Genomic DNA, 21,526 nt, shown 5'->3' with positions numbered 1-21,526 from the left:
GCCTCTCATTGCGGTGGCTTCTCTTGCTGCGCTTGTTGTGGAGCACCGGTTCTAGGCGCACGGGCTTCAGTAGTTGTGGTCTGCAGGCTCAGTAGTTGTGGCCCATGGGCTTAGCTGCTCCGTGGCATGTGGGATCTTCCCTGACCAGGGCTCGAACCCATGTCCCCTGCCTTGGCAGGCAGATTCTTAATCACTGTGCCACCAGGGAAGTCCGATATAGTACTTTTTAAAGAGGGGTTTGAATTTATTTCAGATTGTGTACATTTTTCGTGTAGAAAAGATTATTCCACTATAGAAACATAAACACGCAAAACCACTCCAAATGCAGTATTCTATGGTTTAGATATTATCAGTCACATTTTATAAGTAATTGGGCAAATGCCAAAGCACTAGGTACTGGGGCGTAAGAAGACTCAAATCTGGGGTGACCCCACCCCAATTTCAAGAGCAGGGTGTGCTTTTCAAATCCATGTTTCATCTGGTCTTTGTTTCTCATCCATCCTCTGTGTCTGCCTTTCTCAAGAAGGCTCAGATCCTCGGCTTTCACACCCTCCCGGCTGGCTGTGCCCCAGCTCCCGGCCTGGAACCTCTGCGTGCCTGGGTGTGCCTGCTCCCCCTGTGCATCACCAGCTTTGCCAGGGAGCTGCTGTATCGTGCACTGCTTGCTGTACCCAGAGTACCTGGACCCTTCTGGTACATGAAGTGCACCCTCCTCACCAGGTGTGCAGCCCATCCCCTTACCTTATATCCTGCCTCTAAGCCAGGCTTGGGGGTGACTACAGTGTGCATTCAGCTGTGTGAGGTGCTGGGATCAAAGTGAAGTTCCCAACTTTTGAAGTGGCAGGCTTGAGGGGCACACAGTGATTTAAAGTCGGGTCACCTGACTTAAAGGGGGGACTGACTGATTTAAAGCCAAGGCAGCTGACTTAAAGCCTGCGTCCCTCAGCTGCAGGACGAGACCAACTTTGGCGGTGCACGGGTTCGCTCCAAGCCAGCACTGCTGTTCAGGAAGAGATTCCAGTAGCGCCTTAGTGCAGGGGGACTTGGTCTGTTGTCTTGCCCCTGCCCTCAGAGGGGGGCCACCTGCTCTTCTGGAGAATCAGGGAGGGGGAAGTGCAGAGTCCCGGCTGGAGTTGCGGCACCGCTTGTCTGACGGCAGGGAGAGGGGGACAAGGCTGTGTGGTGTCCTGGGGCTGGACTCACCAGGTCGACTCAGCCTCTCAGCCTCCTAACCTCCCCCCCACACACTCCACAAGAGTTTCCAATAATATGTAATTGCGCCTTAGGTTCTCGGTCTTCAAACTCATCCCCAGGCTCCCAGGTCCCTTGATTCAGCCAATTCCTCTGTGCTCTTTCTTCTATTAGATACAGTCCCAGAGGGAGGGGCTGGGGGATGGGACTGGAGGGATGCCGGCAGCACTGGCCTCAGCTGACTAAAGAGATCCGGGGCCTGCGCTATCACACATGTGCGAGGACCCTTAAGGCGGAATCGAGGGGGCCAGTTAGAGGCAGTCCTTGCTGCCTCAAGTGAGTATGGATCACCGTCGGGTGGGGAGCACGCTGACCCCTGAGAAGTACTGTTAGGAGGATGTGTTCCTCCCTCGGCTTCAAGGACGTGGGTGGGCTTCAGGGCTCCAGTTCCCCTCCAGGCCTCCAGGTCCGACTGCACCGCAGCGGCCTTGCAGACCCGCCTTCCTGTCCCAGAACTTGCCAGGCTCCAGGAAGAATCCAGACAGCAGAGATGGTGCCTGAGGGCTCCAGCTTGAAAAGTGCTGTTCCTGGGGACCCAACAGTGGAGGGAGGAAGGGTGGAGGGAGTGGGGGGGTGGGGTCAGGAGGGGTGGCTGCCCTGGGAGACGTTGAGAGAGAAATATCGCCCCCCACACCCCCTGCCCCTGCAACTGACCCATTGATGCCATAGGATCTCAGGGCCTTTTAGTCAGAGATGCCTCTGCTTCTTTACTCCTGTGTTCAAAACTATGCAAAACCAACTCTTCATCCTCTTGCTGCCTTGCCAGGACTTTTAAAGCACTGTTCTTTTGAAGCACTCTTTCCCTAAACTGCAGTTTGGAGCTGTCCCAGCTATTTAAAAGTGTTCTCCTTAAACTGAGACTAAATCCTACTCTTTTGGAAAAACGGCCTTCACTTCACTGGAGATCGTCTTTTCTGCCCATTCCTTCCTTCTACTGCCCTCTTAAGAACCCCTGTGCTCAAAGAGCTTGGTGATTTATTTTTTGCTTGATGTCAAAAAGAAACCTTCCCCATGCACCCCAAAAAGCTTTCCTGGAACATAGGTGTTTCACAACCATGACAGTGTTTTGCAGTTAGTATACACTGGGTAGAGTGCCTAGCAATCCCTCCAAGAGCCAGAGGTGAGCAGACCTTTACTTATTTGATTGGATGCCCTTCAAGTTTAGGAAGGTCCCATTCTTATGACCCAGCAGGTAAGACAGAGCCCTGGATGGCTGTGGCTGTGATTAGATAACTTCTGATGATTTTATTTCCCTTACTGAGCTGCTGCTTCTAGGTTAAATTCGTTTTATTACCTGTCCATTTTTAAAGAAAGGCTGACAAAGTCACTGTAATAGGTCAGGAGTCTGAACTCAGGGTTGGTCAAAGGTACTCACAGGGAGGAAGGTGGATAAAAATAGGTGGGTAAAATAGGAGGGTTGGCAAGTACAGCCAGGACACCCGTGTTCATCATGCATACTAATAAAGGCCAGAATCTCCTCATTTATCTCTGGTGGGAAGTTCTGATGGTTTCACAGGATCAAACTCAAATCATATTCAAACTAGGGGATTTCCCTGAGCATAAAAGGAAGTATCCGTCCCTAGCAGGAGTCGCTGCAGAGGAATAAAGACGTAGATGTAGAGAACGGACCTGAGGACACAGGGAGGGGGAAGGGTAAGCTGGGATGAAGTGAGAGAGTGGCATGGACATATATACACTACCAAAGGTGAAATAGATAGCTATTGGGAAGCAGCTGCATATAGCACAGGGAGATCAGCTCAGTGCTTTGTGACCACCTAGAGGGGTGGGATAGGGAAGGTGGGAGGGAGACACAAGAGGGAGAGGATATGGGGATATATGTATACGAATAGTTGATTCACTTTGTTATACAGCAGAAGCTAACACAACAAGGTAAAGCAATTATACTCCAATAAAGATGTTAACAACAACAACAACAACAACAACAACAACAACACCCAAAATCTAAGTCAATCAAGCCAACGGAGACAATGTATGTGTTTACAGTTCAAGAAATCCACAAGGGAATCCTTTATTCTGTAGGCAATGAATGGTCCATTCGAAAAGGAAAAAACTTTCTAAAATGTTGTCTTTCCATTTATTGTTCAGAACATCATTTTTATACCTCTGCATTTCTTACTATTCAAAGCCAAGTCACGTGAGTTACAGGGAAGCAGCTGATGGATTTAAAGTTGGGTCACTTGATTTAAAAACCAGTGGCAGTTGATTGATTTAAATCCCGGTCATATGACATGAGGAGGGGGTGCTAAAAACTGCATTTTCATCTCTGGCTCAGAATATCATATTTACCTTGGTTTTTCTTATGATTTAGAAAACTTGAGCTGTCTCTCCTTGGAATCATCAGGAGAAAAATACAGTATTTCAGGTTCATTCTTGAAACCAACTTCTCACGGTTAAGGTGTATTGGCTAAAAGATCTTCCTTCCTTCTTGAAGAGATTCCAAACCTCTGTAAGACACTTCATTGTAATTGGAGAAAAAAGAAGAATGAATTCAGGCCAGCAGCTGCAGGAGGCCAAGGCAGCCCCCAGGACTAGGGAAGGAGGAGGAGGAAGGGCTGAGAGTTGCCATTAGAGCAGACAACCTCCAGAGGGCGCTGAAGCACCGGCAGAGCCCACCTGCCACTCCCAGTTTGGCACTCCAGGGTCAGATTTGGGTTTGGAGTTGGGGTTGCTGTAACCCCAAGGAGGTGAGCAGAGAGGAGGAGTTGATTACCGGTCTCCTCTGACTATCTGACTCAAATTGCCTGGCTTCACAGGGGGGACAGGGTTTTGCTTTCAGCAAACTGATGGGGCACTTCCAGGCTGGTCGGGTTGCCCATTGGCCCGACAGCCTGACAGGCTGACTGCGGTGTGACCGCCCTGTGTTTCTCCAGAATCTGTGCATCAGGAGGTGCATGGGTGCGGGAGCCCATCCACCGCCCCTCCCCCCAAGGGGGATGGCACCTTCCCTGGCTGTACCCTATGATCACCAGGTACTTGAAATGAATGCAAGTTTTTTGACTTCAAGGAAAAGCTCACATAACCGTTTCTTCCTCATAATGTGTGGGATTTACTATAATGGAAGGACATTAGAAAGAACAGGTAGAAAACTCACCTGTTGCTCTCCATGTAGGAGTTTATTTTGCATGAATCCCTCCTACGTGAGTAGATAGCAGAGGTTTATTTTTGTTCCCGTGTGTGTAGTTGTGGCAGAGGATGTAGGTATGGTGATTTGAAGCCCTCAAAGAAATATTCTCAGAACTCTCAAGATTTCTCTTGATCGGAACCGAAAGAGACCTGGAAAAGGAGGAAAAGAAAAGGAGGAGGGAGAACGAATGACTGTTTCTCAGTAAATTCACCTTCCTGGTTGATTGTTCTGTCTTCTCATTTCTTTTAACTTCTATGTATGTCTAATGGAATAATGTAGAAAGGCTGATTTTTATGCTTTAAAAGATTTTACATCACAAAGAAACTAGAAGTGGCTAACAGAACTTATTCAAATCAATTTTGCATAGAGACTTTGATATTAAATTTGTATATTAAAATGGGTTTATCCCAATTTTCTCTTTCTTTTTGAGTGAATATTTGTAACATATTTTTGTAGATAATAATTTATCCTAGATATACAAAATTGTGAGAATGGGTACCATTTTTTACCACTGAAATGATTTCTTTTAAATGAATAGATTGTACACTTTAAATGCCAATGTTGTGTCTTACGTGTTGTTTTTTAATTCCTTGATTTCCAAAACTTGTGTTTATTTAATTGATTTCTATCTAATAATCTGTGTCTCCCCTTTATTGTTTCTTACTTTATATTTTATTGATGTATAGTTAATTTACATTATTATATTAGTTTCAGAGGTACAGCATAGTGATTCATAAATGTTTAGGTTCTTCTCCACTTACAGTTATTATAAAAGAGTGGCTATATTCCCCATGCTATACAGTACATCACTGTAGATTATTGATTTTATACATAGTGGATTGTACCTCAAAATCTCCTACCACTATTTTGCTCCTCCACCCTATCTCTCCCTGCTGGTAACCACTAGTCTGTTCTTTAATCTGTGAGTCTGTTTTTTTGTTGTTATTGTATTCCATTTTTTAGATGCCACGTGTAAGTGATAACATACCATCCTTGTTTTCTCATACCATGCCATGCTTTTTTTCTCATACCATGCCATGCTTGTTTTCTCTGTGGCTTATTTTACCAAGCATAATACCCTCCAAATCCATCCATGTTCTTGCAAATGGCAAAATTTCATTTTTGGCTGAAGTCATCATAAAAAAATCTTTTTTTATCCACTAAGCTATTGATGAACACTTAGTTTGACTCTATATCTTGGGTATGGCAAATAACACTGTTATGAACATTGGTGTGCAGTTATTTTTTTTTGAAATAGTGTTTTTGTTTTCTTCTGATATACCCAGCAGTGAAATTGCTGGATAGTATGGTAGTTCTATTTTTAGTTTTTTGTGGAACCTCCATTCTGCTTTCCACAGTAGCTGCACTACTTCACATTCACATCAAGGGTGTACAAGAGTTTCCCTTTCTCCACATCCTCACTAACCTTTGTTATTTGTGATCTTTTGGATGACAGCCATTCTGACAAGACTGAGGTGATATATCTCATAGTTTTGATTTGCATTTTACTGCCGATTAGCTATGTTTAGCATCTTTGTGAGTTCTGGCTGTCTATATGTAGTTTTTCCTTGGAAAAAATGTCTATTTAGGTCTTCTCATTTTTTTAAAAAAGATTTTGGGTGTTTTTTTTTGATATTGAGTTGTATGTGCTGTTTCTGTAGTTTAGGTATGAACCCTTGCTTGGTCATCTTTTTTGATGTTAACCTCTTATCATGTGCAAATATTGTCTCTCCCTCAGCAGGTTGTCTTTTCATTTTGTCTTTGGTTTTCTTTGCTGTGCAAAATCTTTTAAGTTTAGTGAAGTCCCATTTGTTTATTTTTGCTTTTGTTTCATTTGCCTTAGTAGACTGAACCTAAAACTGTTGCTATCATTTATGTTGAAGAATGTTCTATATTTTCCTCTAGGGGTTTTATGGTTTCTGGTCCTACATTTAGGTCTTTATTCAGTTTTGCATTTATTTTATATATGGTGTGCTAAAATAATCTAATTTTATTCTTTTCCATGTAGCTGACCAGTTTTCCCAGTACCACTTATTGAAGAGACAGTTTTTTCTCCATATTGCCTGCTTTGCCATAAATCAATTAAATATAAGTGTGTGGGCTTATTTCTGGGATCTCTATTCTATTCCAGTGATCTTTGTGTCTGTTTTTGCTCTGGTACCTTTCTCTTTGATTACTGTCGCTTTGCAGTATAGTCTGAAGTCAAGGTGCGTGATGCCTCCAGCTGTGTTCTTTCTCAAGATTGTTTGGCTATTTGGGGTCTTTGTGTTTCTATACAAATTTTAAAATTACTTTTTCAAGTTCTGTGGAAATGCTTTGGTATTCTGATAGGGATTGCATTAAATCTGTAGATTGTCTTTGGTAGTATGGTTATTTTAACAGTATTAATTCTTCCAGTCGATGCACATGCTATATTTTTCCATCTTTTTGTGTTGTCTTCAACTTCTTTCACCAATGGCTGATAGATTTCTGAGCACATGTCTTTTACCTGCTTAGGTGTGTTTATTCCTAGGTATCTTATTCTTTTTGATGTCATTGCATATGGTATAGTTTTCTTAATTTTTCTTTCTGACAGCTTTGAGTTTTGTTTTTTCTTCTTTTTCTAATTCCTTCAGGTGTAATGTTAGGTTGTTTATTTGATATTTTTCTTGATTCCTAAGAATAAGCTTGTATCACTATAACGTCCCCCTGTGAACTGCGTTGGCTGTGTCCCATAGATTTTGGATCATTGTGTGTTCATTTTCATTTGTCTTGGGTATTTTTAGAATCCCTCTTTAATTTCTTCAGTGTTCCTTTCTTCCCCTTTTATTCCCTTCATCTGTGATGTGAGGACTATCTTTAATATTATGTTTGGATTTCTTTCAGTTTTGTTTGTGTGTGTGTGTGTGTGTGTGTGTGTGTGTGTGTGATTATTTAAGTTGCTGAGCTCTTAATTTCACATGGACACTAACAACCCTGCATTGTTACTCTGCTCCCCCACAGTTACTGAATTTGACCTTATATTTTACATCTACTTGTTTTGTGTGTCCCTTAACTTCTTATTGTGAATATAGATGATTTTATTACTGTTTTTTTTTTTTTTTTCATCCTTCCTATTAGCTGTGTCCATGGTTGATTTACTACCTTTGTTGAATATTTGCCTTAACCAATGAGGTTTTTCCTTTAGTAAGTTTCCTTTCCTAATTTTTATGTTTCAATCGTGACCTTTTCTTTTTCACTTAGAAAAGCCCCTTTAAGATTTCTCATAAAGCTGGTTTGGCGATGCTGAGCTCTTTTAGTTTTGCTTCTCTGTAAAACTTTAGATCTCACCATCAAATCTGAAGGAGAGCCTTGCTGGGTAGAGTATTTTTGCTTATAGGCTTTTCCCTTTCATGACTTTAAATATACCATGCCACTCCCTTCTGGCATGCAGAGGTTATCCTGAAAAGTCAGCAGATGACTTTATGCAGTTTCCCATGTTTGTAACTTGTTGCTTTTCCTTTGCTCCTTTTAATAGTGTCTTTTCATCTTTATTTTTTTTTTTCCATTTTAATTACAATGAGTCTTGGTGTGGTCCTCTTTGGGTTGATCCTGTTTTGGCCTCACTGTGTTTACTGGACTTGGATGTCTGTTTTCTTTCCCAGGTTAGGGAAGTTTTCAACTCTTATGTCTTCAGGTATGTTCTACACTGCTTTGTCTTTCCTTTTTGCTTTTGGGACCAGTATAATGCAAATATTAGTACACTTGATGTTGTTTCACAAGTCTGTTCAACTTTCCTCATTTCATTTTAATCTATTGTTTTACCGTTCATCTTCAGTGATTGCCAGTACTCTGTCCTTCAGTTTTCTGATTCATTCCTCTGTATCATTTAGTCTACAGTAGTTTCCTTTAATGCATTTTTCATTTCAGTTATTGTATTCCTCATCTCTGTTTTGTTGTTCTTTAATGGCCTAACTCTTTTTAAAAAAATTCTAACTTCTTGCTCTGGTCGTCCATTCTTCTACTGAGTTCTTTGATCATCTTTACAGTCATTACCTTGAACCCTTTGTTGAGGAGATTGGCTATCTCCACTTCACTTAGATCTTCTTCTGAATTCTTATCTTGGTCCTTCATTTGGATCGTGTTTCTGTGTTACCTCATTTTTCTTAACTTCCTGTTTTTATTGCTATGTGTGTAGTAGGTTCGTTACATTTCCTGACCTTGGGGAAGTGGCCTTTTGTAGGAGCCGTCCTATGGGTCCCAGCAGCCGCCTCTCCCCTGGTCACTAGAGCTATATATTCTAGGTGTACCCCCTATGTGGGCTGCTTGGGCTCTTCTGCTGTGGTGGGCTGACTACTGTGGGTAGTCTGGTAGGCTTGGCTGCCCCCAGACTGCTTGTTTGCCAGGCTCTGCCTTGTATGGAGGCTGCCTGTGCTGCTTGGTGAGACTAAATCATAAGGCAGCTGGCTGCACAACTCTGGGGGACACCAAATCTGGTGCTGGTTCACTTATGGGTAGAATTGCAGTCCAGGTGATATCAGGGCTAGTGCCCAGTCACTGGTTCTGGGGCTATGCTGGCTACTGGGAGGAAGAGACAGGTTCTGCGTTCTGGCTGCAGGGCCCAGGAGCCACAGAGTTGGTGTTGGATCACTGTTCCTGACACAGCTCTCTGCAGGGCCGGGGGTATCCCTAATCTTGTGTTGGCATTCTGATGGGCAGGGTCAGGACCCAGCTGAGTCCATGGCTGCTTCTGGCCTGCAATTAAGTGGCCTGGTTACACAGGCTGCTGGGCTGTGGTATTCCTGGAGCTGGTGTGTGCCTGTTGGTGTATGAGGCTGATCCCACTGCTAAAGCAGGTTTGCTGTTGGGTAGGTCCAAGCTCCATCCAGTCCGTGTGCAGTTACCACCTGCCGATGGTGAGGCTGACTCCAAGGCCAGAGCAGGCTCACTTGTCAGAGGGCCCAGGGACTCTGGGGCTGGTGCCTGTCCACTGAGGTGTGGAGGCTGGTCCTGGGGCTTTTGGTGGCTGGACCCATGTCCAGGGGCAGCTGTGCACTGAGAGGATCTGAAGGCAGCCTGTTTGCTGGTGGATGGGGCTATGCCCCTGCTCAGTTAGTTGCTTGGCCTGCAGCATCCTAGTACTTGTGTCTGTAGTCTGGTGGAAATGGGTGGGGCTCGGTCCTGAGGCTGATAAGCTACAGGGAAGATTCTGAAATTATGCTTGCTGGTACCAGCGTCCACGAGGTAGAAGGAGCTCCCCCGAATGGCTGCTGCCAGTGTCTCTGTCCCTGAGGCTGTGCTGTAGTTGCCTCTTGCCTCTCTGGGAGACTCTCCAAGATCAGGAGGTAGGTGTGACCCGGGATCCTTTCAAATGACTGCTTCTGTTCTGATTCTCAGATCATGTGGGATTTTGTGAGCATCTTTTAAGAGTGGAATCTCTATTTCCCACAACCCTCTGGCTCTCTGGAAAATAAGCACTACTGGTCTTCAAAGCACAACACTCTAGGAACTCTTCTTTCCACAACAGGATCCCTGGGCTTGGGAGCCTGATGTTGGCTTCATACCCCTTGCTACTTGGGAGCACCTCTGAAATTGTAATTATTCTCCCATTTGTGGGCCACCCACTTGGTGGTATGGGTCTTGACTCTATTGAGATTTTGCCCTTCCTTTCTGTCTTGTCGAGGTGCCTTCCTTATATCTTTAGCTGTAAAACATCTTTTATGGTAGGTCCCAGCCTTTTTCATCAATTGCTGTTCTGTAAACAGTTGTGACTTTGGTGTGCCCATCAGAGGCATCAAGCTCTGGGTCTTTGAATGCTACCATGTTGGACAATCTCTCTACTTCATTCTTAAATCATATTATTTAAGTTTTCTTAGTATCTTATTTGATTAGCGACAGTTTGAAATTTATTATCACTCATGTTTACTTCGCCTGTTTAAAAAAATTGAATAGTGCATTCATTCAGTTTGAAATGAAGGTAGTGACCTGTGAATTTCCATACCTCAAAAATCAAGGATAGGACAAAAGCCTTTTCTACTTGTGTTACCCTCAAACTCTGCACCCCAACCCTGCCTGGGGATTAACCTCTTGCACCCATGCTCACCTTCTGTTTTCGGACCGTTAACCATCATTGCATCTGTATGTGTGTTGACAAAGTGAACTCTAGTCTTTGCAGTTTTTGTGTTTTGTTTTTTTGGTTTAGGGAACAGTCCTACTATGAATGTACATTTACTGCTCTACTGAAGTTCATATATAAACCTGTCAAGCACATTACCAGAATTAGAATTGCTTTTGTATATACACTTTGATAAATTTTAGAGACAATGGTAGAACAGAAGTAAATTGTATTTCAAATGCCACAATATTCTCACACCATGAAAACCCTTCCCTTTTTAATATATTTGTGTGTAGTTTATCTTTATGCCCATACTATATTTCCCAGAGATGGGTAAGTGTTATGTTTCTTGCTGGCACATTTACCGTATTGTTCAAAGTCAGGCGTTTAGTGGTTTTAGCATGATCCTATTTCCATGAACTCGCAAATACAAGATCTTCTCTCACACTGTCTTTTACTCCCTGCTGTTTTATATTGCCCTCCTAATTCTCAGTCCTGGTCTTTCTTTATGTTCTTCATCAACCTGGATAGGTTATACTATTTTCTCCCTTATTCAAGACCAATAGAATAGAATAGAATACAACACCCAGAAATAAACCCTGATATATGGCCAAATGATTTTTGACAAGTTGCCAAGACTTTTCAAACTAGAAAGGATAGTATTTTCAACACATGGTGCTGAGAAGTCTTGTGGGCAACATGCAAAAGAAGGAAGATGGACCCTTACCTAACATCATATGCAAAAATTAATGAAAACGTATCAAGAAACTAAATATAAGACCTAATAATATAAAAAAGTCTTAGAAGAAGATACAGGACAAGAGCTTCATGATATTGGATTTGGCAGTGTTTTCCTCCCTTTGAAACGAAGGAACAACAAAGGTACAGCTAACAAAAAAATAAACAATTTGCAGTACATAAGTTAAAAAAATGTGTATCAAAGAAATGTAAACAGAATAAAATGGCAACCCACAAGATGGGAGAAAATATTTCAGAGCCATCTATCTGACAAGAGATTTCTATTCAGAATATACAGAGAACTCCTACAACTGAACAAAAAGCAAACACCCTGATTCAAAAATGGATAAAAGACTTGAATAGATGGTTCTTCAAAAAGATGTACAAATGACTAAGCACTTGAATAGATGCTCCATATCACTAAATGCATGTTTATATATTTGTGTGCATGCATACACACACAAGCACACACACACATACACAAGCAGAAAACAACTATTGGTGAGGATGTGAGGGAGTTGGAACCATTGTGCTATGTCAGAGGGAATGCAGAATGATACAGCTGCTTTGCAAAAGAGTATGGCAATTTTTCAGATATTGAAAAATAGAATTACTACATGATCCAGGAATTTTACTATGAGGTATACCCAAAGGTATTGAAATCAGGGTCTTAAAGAAATATTTGTACTCCAGTGTTTAGAGCAGTAATAATCACAGTGGCTAAAATATGAAAGCAACCTAAGTGTTCATCCACTAGTTCCTGGATAAGCAAAGTGTGGTATACCCATATAATACAATATTATTCAGAGTTAAAAAGGAAAAGATCTAGGAATATGCTACAACATGGATGAATCTTGAGGAAATTTAGCTACCAAAAATGTCATTTTTGTGACTTTTAGTGAGTCATAACAATACAACTACTTATTTCAATTATATGGGGGTACTTAGTGTAGTCAAAACCACAGAAATTGGGAGGGTAATGACGCTTTTCAGGTGGTTATGGAACAAAAAGGAAAGTTATATTTAAAGGATATAGAGTTACAGTTTTAAAACGTAGAAAAGAATTAGAAAGATAAATGGTGATGTTGATCGCCCAATAATATGAATGCATTTAATATCACTGAACGGTGCACTTTATAATAACTAACATGTTATATTTTATGTTATTTGATTTTACCAACATACAAAATTGGGAAAGAATGTAATATCAGGAAAGGGAGTGGACCTGGGATAGAGCAGAGAGTAATCAGAAGGGTGAGACACTGCATATGTTGAAGAAGAAGAGCTGAGAGTCTTCATTGGCCAGAAGAGACTTTATAAAAGAGAAAAAAAAATTACTCTGAGGGTGTATTAGATAGATATCTGTGGGTGTGCTGCTATCTCCCATGGGTTATCTTAAAGAGTCTTTAATAAAGTCCATAAGGCTTGCTGAGGCTTTTTTAAAAACTGGATTCCCTAGGAGATAATTAGAGGGTGGTACTTAAGTCTATGTCTAGGTTGACAGATTTTGCAGGGAAGACGAACCTGAGAACAGTGGAGGTCTTAAGAGTGTAAGTACATGGAAATTAGAAAAAAAAAAAATAATAATAAAGGGAATTAGGAAAACTTTGGACTTTGAAGGTCATGTATTATTACTGAGTCAGACCTGAGGTTTCTAAGGAGTTATATACACAGTTGCTATTTGGATTACTTGTCGATAAAGATAAGGGGAAAAACTAGAGTCGTTCCCAAGTATAGGTAAGATATAATGAGAGGATGGAGGTGGAAAGTAGGGAGACCCAGAGAAAAGTGGGAAGGTCATATTGGGCCAAGATGGTGGTAATATCCAACAGAACAGACGGTAGGACAGACTATGGATTCATCTTTTTTATTTCGCCTCCCCCCCTCATCCTTAATAATTCTTTGGGAATATTTCACTGCTCTGTGATGCAGGTACAGAATTCGAGTGAGGAGGCTACACCTTCAGTGTCCAGCTGTCTGAGTCCTCAGTGCGCTTCAAATGATGGAGAACTATTGCTTCTTTATGAGAAGGATTAGTACCTCGTAGCTAAGCTTAAGCTGGAGATTATGCAATATTGATTCCATTTTATATATACTGTTGGCATGGAGGTTCCTCCTCCTCTTTTCTTGAACATTATGAAATGAATCTATATTTCTCAGTATTTGGGTATATCAGATATATACGTTAAGTAAAGGAATCTTATATATTGCCCCCTGCATAGTTTGCTCTTTCTTGTTTCTCTTTTACCTTTACTAAATTAGCACAGGGAGAGACCTTGAAATGTTCTAATCAGGAGAGATTAGAACATCATATTTCTAGAGAGGTTGGTTGGACAGAGCAGGGGTCCCAGTGAGAATCCAAGCTTCTGTTTCTACTTGGAAGTGTACCTGTGTAGAATAGAGGGCTCCAGGAAATATCCTAGAATATTCCAATGTCCCTGTGGGAGACCATTAAGAGAGGCAGGATCTGGTACCAGATCAGTGTACTATGACATGTTTGTCAGTCATCTGATGTGAGATTCTCAGAGCCAATCCCATATGGTAGGGCTGAGTGCAGAGTGATGAAGAACCTGTGAAAGCCTTTGATTGCATGTTAAAGATGAAGCTCTGATTTCGGGGAGAATTTTCTTACCTGACTGAATGTCACCCTTCTGTGGGGATGAGATTCTGTGCTTTTCCTCTGTTGATGACCACTGACTGCAAATCATTAGAGGATCATGTCTAGAAAGCATTCCTTATTTAATTTCTTAAAGAAGAAAGCATAGAAAACATTTTTATCCACTTTCAAATTGAGGATCAAGGGGAATGACATCAGTGAAAATGTCAGAGCAGGGAGCTCTGGCTTGTGTCCATCCCCAGAAACACTGACATACGTGGTAAAACCTGTCAAAATGACCTTATCAACACATGTAAGTTTTCTTTTCTTTTCACGCTGTAGATTTATCTTTCATTGAAACTTTACTTACTACAGGATGTGGAGAATAAGCAGGGAAGTAAAAACTGTATTTCGTGATGAGAGAATCACTAAGTCACATTAGCTGTTCTGAACTCTGCCTTACTCACCGTGACTCTAATTAAAAGAAACAAACAAACAAAACACTTTTTTTTTTTTTTTTGGTAAGTCAGTTCTGACATTTCCTCGTTAAAGACAAGGTAACAGATACAGACTTAGATCTACCAGAATTGAGCAAACTTTTGATTGTACCTGTGTTGAACATATGAGCATGACCTGCTACAAATCTTCATTATACTTATTGCCACAACGGACAAATTCCCTTTTTCCACTCCTGATATGTTGCATGTAAGGAATGCATAGGTCACTAACCCCAGCTGGTCACAGGTAAACTCTGCCACATGGATTACTGCATGTTTTCCTGCTGGAAGACCACACATTCTCGAGGATCATGCCTGCAGAGTATCTGGGCTCTTCTTTTTTTCTGGATAAAGGTTAGATAATCACCTAATTTTATGAGAAATATATAAATTGTATTTGCATATTCTTCAGGTTTTTATTTATCCATTCTCTTTCAAGTCCTAAGTGCAAATATTAAAGTGATTTCCAAGAGGGTGGTAAAGAAGACAGCTCCAAAATTAGCAATAAATCATAATACAATTGTGAATGCATTAATGTGTGATTAATATGTAGATACTTATGTAAATGCAAGTTTAGTAATGCTTTGTGGAGAGCTTCAGAATCTAGGTATTAAAAAAAAAAAAAAAGAAGGAGTTCTTGAAACTCTCAGGAATTATAGAGAAGTCTTTGTGTCTATAAATATCATTCTGAAATAATGCATATTCTCAGAAATAAACTAGGCATAACATTGTAGGAAAAAACTTCATGAAATGAAAGAGCATGTGAGATGGCCGTACAAGAAAAATAATATTCTCAGAGAATGATGAACAGTGTGGAGTTCAGCAGAAGGGTCATACACATTCAGAGAGCAAAACTTTGGAGAGCCTAATTGTGAGTTCCTCATATTTCATCTTTGGAGACACGGTAGTCATTTGAAATATGATGTTATAAGATGATGTTAACATACTTAAATACTTTCGTTTAGAAATGACCACTTAGAACCAGAGTAAATGAAAGAGAACACAAAATTATGTTTATGTTGATTTTTAAAGACCTCAGGTGAGTGCTGATTATTTAAAAATGCATGATGTCTTTCACTGCAAAGTAAAGGAGCTGTTACAGTGGAGGATTACTGGACTGAATGTCAATATTATGACATAGTATGAGTGTGTTTCGTGTTTGGTAATTGCAATCATTGTTGCTTTTGTTGTGGTCATCCATTTACAGTGTTTGGTGTCAGTTGATTTATCTCTTGTAAAAATAAAATACAGTCTGTGTGTGTGTGAAAAAAAAACATACATGATGTCTTGACTAAAGTTGTATGGAATTTGAGATCTGGAAAAAAGCATTTCTTTTCTGTAATGCTAGGATGATAATTGGACATTTTTGCAAGAAAGAGATTTCAGGATGCAAATCTCGTGTCTCTAAGGTGGGAAGTCAGTTCATGGTGGAACATTCTATTAAACTTGTGTGAGTGGAGAAATATTTCTTTGGAAGGAAGAGGTCACGAATCCCTTTTTAATAGTTAATGGTTTATAGCATACCGAATGAGCAAAATGGCTATTTCTGAACTTTAGAAAAAAATAATATAGTTTTTCTGCATTTATAACATGAGGCTGATGTAAAATATCAAAAATTCTTTATTTTGAAAAGCAATGTAATCAATTTGACATAATTCATATATATTGAACCTGTGGTACACACACACACAGTAAAACTTACATTCAGAAAATTGTTTGCACTTAAGAAATATTTTCAAGTGTAGTTGATTTACAATGTTGTGGGTCTTGTAAATACATGTTTATTGGAGTATACTTACTTTATAACACTGTATTAGTTTCTGCTTTACAACAAACTGAATCAGCTATATGTATACATATATTCCCCATATCCCCCCCTCCTTGAGCCTCCCTCCCATACTCCCTATCCCACCCCTCTGGGGGACATAAAGCACCGAGCTGATCTCCCTGTGCTATGTGGCAGCTTACCACTAGCTATTTTACATTTGGTAGTGTATATATGTCAGTGCTACTCTCTCACTACGTCCCTGTCTCCCCTTGCCCCCTGTGTCCTTAAGTCCGTTCTCTACATCTGTGTCTTTATTCCTGCCCTGTCACTAGGTTCGTCAGTACCATTTTTCTAGATTCCATATATATGTGTTAGCGTACGGTATTTGTTTTTCTCTTTCTGACTTACTTCACTCTGTATGACAGACTCTAGGTCCAACCACCTCACTGCAAATAACTCAATTTTGTTCCTTTTTATGGCTGAGTAATACTCCATTGTATAGATGTGCCACATCTTCTTTATATATTCATCTGTCGATGGACATTTAGGTTGCTTCTATGTCCTGGCTATTGTAAATAGTGCTACAGTGAACATTGTGGTACATGTATCTTTTTGAATTATGGTTTTCTCCGGGTATATGCCCAGTAGTGGGATTGCTGAGTCATATGGTAGTTCTATTTTTTAGCTTTTAAGGAATCTCCATACTGTTCTCCATAGTGGCTGTATCAGTTTACATTCCCACCAACAGTTCAGGAGGGTTCCCTTTTCTCCACACCCTCTGCAGCCTTTACACATTGTTGTATTAATTTCTGCTGTGCAGCAAAGTGATTCAGTTTTATATCTATCTATATATCTATCTATATCTATATATCTATATCTATATATCTATATATATTCTTTTCCATTATGGTTTATCACAGGATATTGAATATAGTTTCCTGTGCTATACAGTAGGTCTTGGTGGGTTGTCCATCCTATGTAGAATAATTTGCTTCTGCTATTCCAAAACTCCCAATCTTTCCTTCACTCTCTCCTTGGCAACCACAACTCTCTTTTCTATATCTGTGTGTTTGTTTCTGTTTCGCTGACATGCTCATTTGTGTCCTGTTTTCGATTCCACATATAAGTGATATTATATGGTATTTGTCTTTCTCTCTCTGACTTACTTCACTTAGTATCATTATCTCTAGGTCCATCCATGTTGCTGCAAATGACATTATTTCATTCTTTTTTATGTCTGAGTAATATCTTTTGTATACGTATACCACACCTTCTTTATACACTCATTTTTCAATGAACATTTAGGTTGTTTCCATGTCTTGGCTGTTATAAATAGTGCTGCTATGAACATAGGGTTTCATGTATCTTTTTGAATTATAGTTTTGTCTAGATATATGTCCACAAGTGGGATTGCTAATTCATATGGCAACTCTCTTTATAGTTTTTTTGAGGAACCTCCATACTGTTTTCCATAGTGGCTGCACCAACTTACATGGCCACCGACAGTGTAGAAGGGTTCCCTTTTCTCCATACCCCCTCCAGCATTTGTTAATTGTAGATTTTTTTTTAATGATGACCATTCTGATCAGTGTGAAGTGATACCTCATTGTAATTTGGATTTGCATTTATCTAATAATTAGTGATGATGAGCATCTTTTCATGTGCCTATTGGCTCTCTGTATGTCTTCTTTGGAGAAATGTTTATTTAGGTCTTCTACCCATTTTTCCATTGAGTTATTTGTTATTTTGTTATTGAGTTGTATGAGCTGTTTGTATAGTTTGGAAATTAAGCCCTTGTCAGTCTCATCATTTGCTAATATTTTCTCCCAGTCCATAGGTTGTATTTTCATTTTGATTATGGTTTCCTTTGCTGTGCAAAAGCTTATAAGTTTGATTAGTTCCTGTTTCTTTTTTGCTTTTACAGTAAGTCCCCTACATATGAACAAGTTCTGTTCCAAGAGTGCGTTTGTAAGTTCAATTTGTTTGTAAGTCCAACAAAGTTCGCCTAGGTACCCAACTTACACAGTCGGCTATATGGTATTGTACCGTAATAGGTTTATAATACTTTTCACGCAAACAATACATAAAAAACAAGCACAAAAACAAAGAAAGCATTTTTATCTTACAGTACAGTAACTTGAAAAGTACAGTAATACAGTACAACAGCTGGGATACTCGGGCTGACATCGAGGGAACAGGCGAGCAGAGTTACTGATTGGAGGAGGGAGGGGAGGTGGGAGATGGTATGGGTGAAGGATTATCAGCAGTAGGAGACAGAGGGCAAGCTGCAATTTCACTCATACCTGACGTTGATGGCAAAGGTTCTGGTTCCTTGCTGGATTTAATTCCATCTACCCTCTTGAAAGAATGATCCATTGATGTCTGGGTAGTAGCTCTTTTTTTCTCATCATAGATGACAAGGTAACACTGGATTGCAATCTGAATGGCTGCTGCCACCTTTGGGTCCCATTCTAGGTTCGGGTCCTGTGCCTCAAAAACTAACAGTGCTTCCTCAAATAACGAAGATTCCCTTGCCATTTTCTGTGTCGTGAATCTCTTCAGTTCTTCAGTTACTTTTTCTTCCTCCTGTCCCTCTTCATCCTTTCTCTGGGCCTCCAATTCCATCAGTAAGCTGCTCATGTTGCACAGCAAGGAGTTCAGCGAAATCGTCCTCTTGCAGATCTAGCTCCAGCTTCTCGCTGAGGGTCACTACGTTGCTGAAGACCTCTTCGGACTTCTGATCTACCTTCTCAAATCCACAAAAATCATGAACAAACTGTGGGCAAAGGTTCTTCCAAACCCCATTCATCGTGACCGCCATACCCTCACACCATGCAAAGTCAACGTTTTTTATGGTCTTGTAGATGTTATAGTCCTCCCAAAGTTGTCCCTAGGTTGTTCCTGATTTGTCACTTACCTTTACTGCCTAACAAAAAGTGTGACATAAATAATATTTCTTGAAAGTCGCTATAACGCCCTGGTCCATAGGTTGGATGAGCAACGTAGTATTTGGTGACAGATGCAGTACTTTGACGTTGGGATGAAAGTCATCCATGAATGGGGGGTGGCCCAGAGCATAGTCGAGCAGCAAAAGAATGTTTTGCTGGAACGTCCTTCTCCAAGCAATATTTCTCTACATCTGGGATAAAGTGGTGGCAAAACCAGTCCTGGAACGTGGCCTGTGTAATCCGGGATTTGGGGTTACGCTTCCACACAACAGGAAGAGAGCCCTTGGCTATGTTTTTAAGGGTTCTTGGGTTCTGTGAATGATAAACTAAGAGAGGTTCCAGCTTCAATTCACCGGAAGCATTGCCACCAAACAACAGTTAGCCTATCCTTTGCTGCTTTACAGCCCGGCATCAACTTTTCCTCCTTACTGACGTAACTTCGGTCTGGCATCCTCTTCCAGTACAGTTGTGTCTCATCCACATTAAAAACCTGGTTGGGTAAATACACACCATCATCAATAATTTCTCAAAGTGTTTCTGGAAGTGCCTGGACAGCTACCCTATCTGCACTTGCTATCTCTCCACTTACTTTTACATTGTGAAGGCTGGCTCTAGCCTTGAACCGATGAAACCAGCCATGGCTGGCATTAAAAGATGTGCCCTCTGATTCTTTGCCGTGTTTCTTCTTCAAGTCTTCATAAAGGCTTTTAGCTTTCTCTTGAATCAGCGATAAGTTGAGCAGGACTCAGCGCTGATGTTGATCCTGCATCCGCACACTGAGAAGTTTCTCCATCTCCTCCATCACTTTTCCATGTTTCTTGTTTATTGTGTCAACATCGTCGGCCCAGCAGACTTCACATGTTCCATGATCTTGTCCTTGTTCTTTAGATTCGTGCCAATGATTGAATGATTCATATTATAAGAATGAGCGATGTCTAACATCTTTTTGCCTCGCTCCACTCTCTCAATTACTTTCACTTTTGCTTCCGTCATTATCGCTTGGCGCTTCTTAACAGTACCAGCTACATCACCTCTGCTTTTCCGCTTGCTTCCAGACATCTTGGGCTTGAAATAAAGGTACTGTACTACTGTACTCTATACAGTACTGTAAAGTACACAAAAGCACAACCACATATAGAGGAAGCACGCACGTGACAATGTATGCCAGACACGGGAACTAACTTACACGATTGGACACGCGAATGGACGTTTGCATCTTTGAAAGTTTGCAACTTGAAGGTTCGTATGTAGGTGACTTACTGTATTTGTACTGCCTAGGGAGAACTACCTAGGAAAATTTTGGTATGACTTATGTCAGAAAATGTTTTGCTTATGTTCTCTTCTAGGAGTTATAAGGTGTCCTATCTTATATTTAAGCATATAAGCCGTTTTGAGTTTATTTTTGTGTATGGTGTGAGGGTATGTTCTGACTTCACTGATTTGCATACGGCTCTCCAACTTTCAAAACACCACTTGCTGAAGAGACTGTCTTTTCCCCATTGTATATTCTTGCCTACTTTGTCAAAGGTTAATTGACCATAGGTGTGTGGGTTTATTTCTTAGCTCTCTATTCTATTCCATTGATCCATGTATCTCTTTCTGTGCCAATACAATGCGGCTTTGATTACTGTAAGTTTGTAGTATTTTCTGAAGTTTAGGAGGGTTATGCCTCCTGCTTTGTTCTTTTTCCTGGGCATTGTGTTCACATTTCTGACTTTTTATGGTTCCAGATACATTTTAGGATTATTTGTTCTAGTTCTGGGGAAAATGTCATGGGTAATTTGATAGGGATCACATTAAATCTGTAGATTGCTTTGGGTAGTATAGCCACTTTAACAGTATTAATTCCTCCCATCCAAGAGCGTGGGATGTCTTTCCATTTCTTTGAATCATCTTCAGCTTCCTTTACTAATGTTTTGTAGTTCTCAGTATATAAGTCTTTCACCTCCTTGGTGAGGTTTATTCCTAAGCATTTTATTTTTTTGATGCCATTAAAAAAAGGATTGCTTGTTTACATTTCCTTTCTGATATTTCATTGTTAGTGTAAAGAAATGCAACCAGGGACTTCCCTGGTGGCTCCGTGGTTGCGAATCCGCCTGCCAATACAGGGGACACGGGTTTGAGCCCTGATGCAGGAAGATCTCACATGCCGTGGAGTAACTAAACCTGTGTGCCACAACTACTTAGCCTGCACTCTAGAGCCAGTGAGCCACAGATACTCAGCCCATGTGCCACAACTACTTAAGCCTGCATGCCTAGAGCCCGTGCTCCACAACAAGAGAAGCCACCACAATGAGAAGCCTGCGCACCACAAGAAAGTCTAGTCCCCACTGGCCACAACTAGAGAAAGCCCGTGCACAACAATGAAGACCCAATGCAGCCAAAATAAATTTAAAAAAAAAGAAAGAAAGACCAGGAAATGCAACCAATTTATATATGTTAATCTTGTATCCTGCTAGTTTGCTGAATTTGTTTATCAGTTCTAGTAGTGTTTGTGTGGATTTTTTAGG

This window comes from Eschrichtius robustus, chromosome 8, assembly GCF_028021215.1.
Source record: "Eschrichtius robustus isolate mEscRob2 chromosome 8, mEscRob2.pri, whole genome shotgun sequence".
In the NCBI taxonomy this organism is placed as follows: Eukaryota; Metazoa; Chordata; class Mammalia; order Artiodactyla; family Eschrichtiidae; genus Eschrichtius; species Eschrichtius robustus.
Note: the sequence above shows the minus strand (reverse complement) of the source record.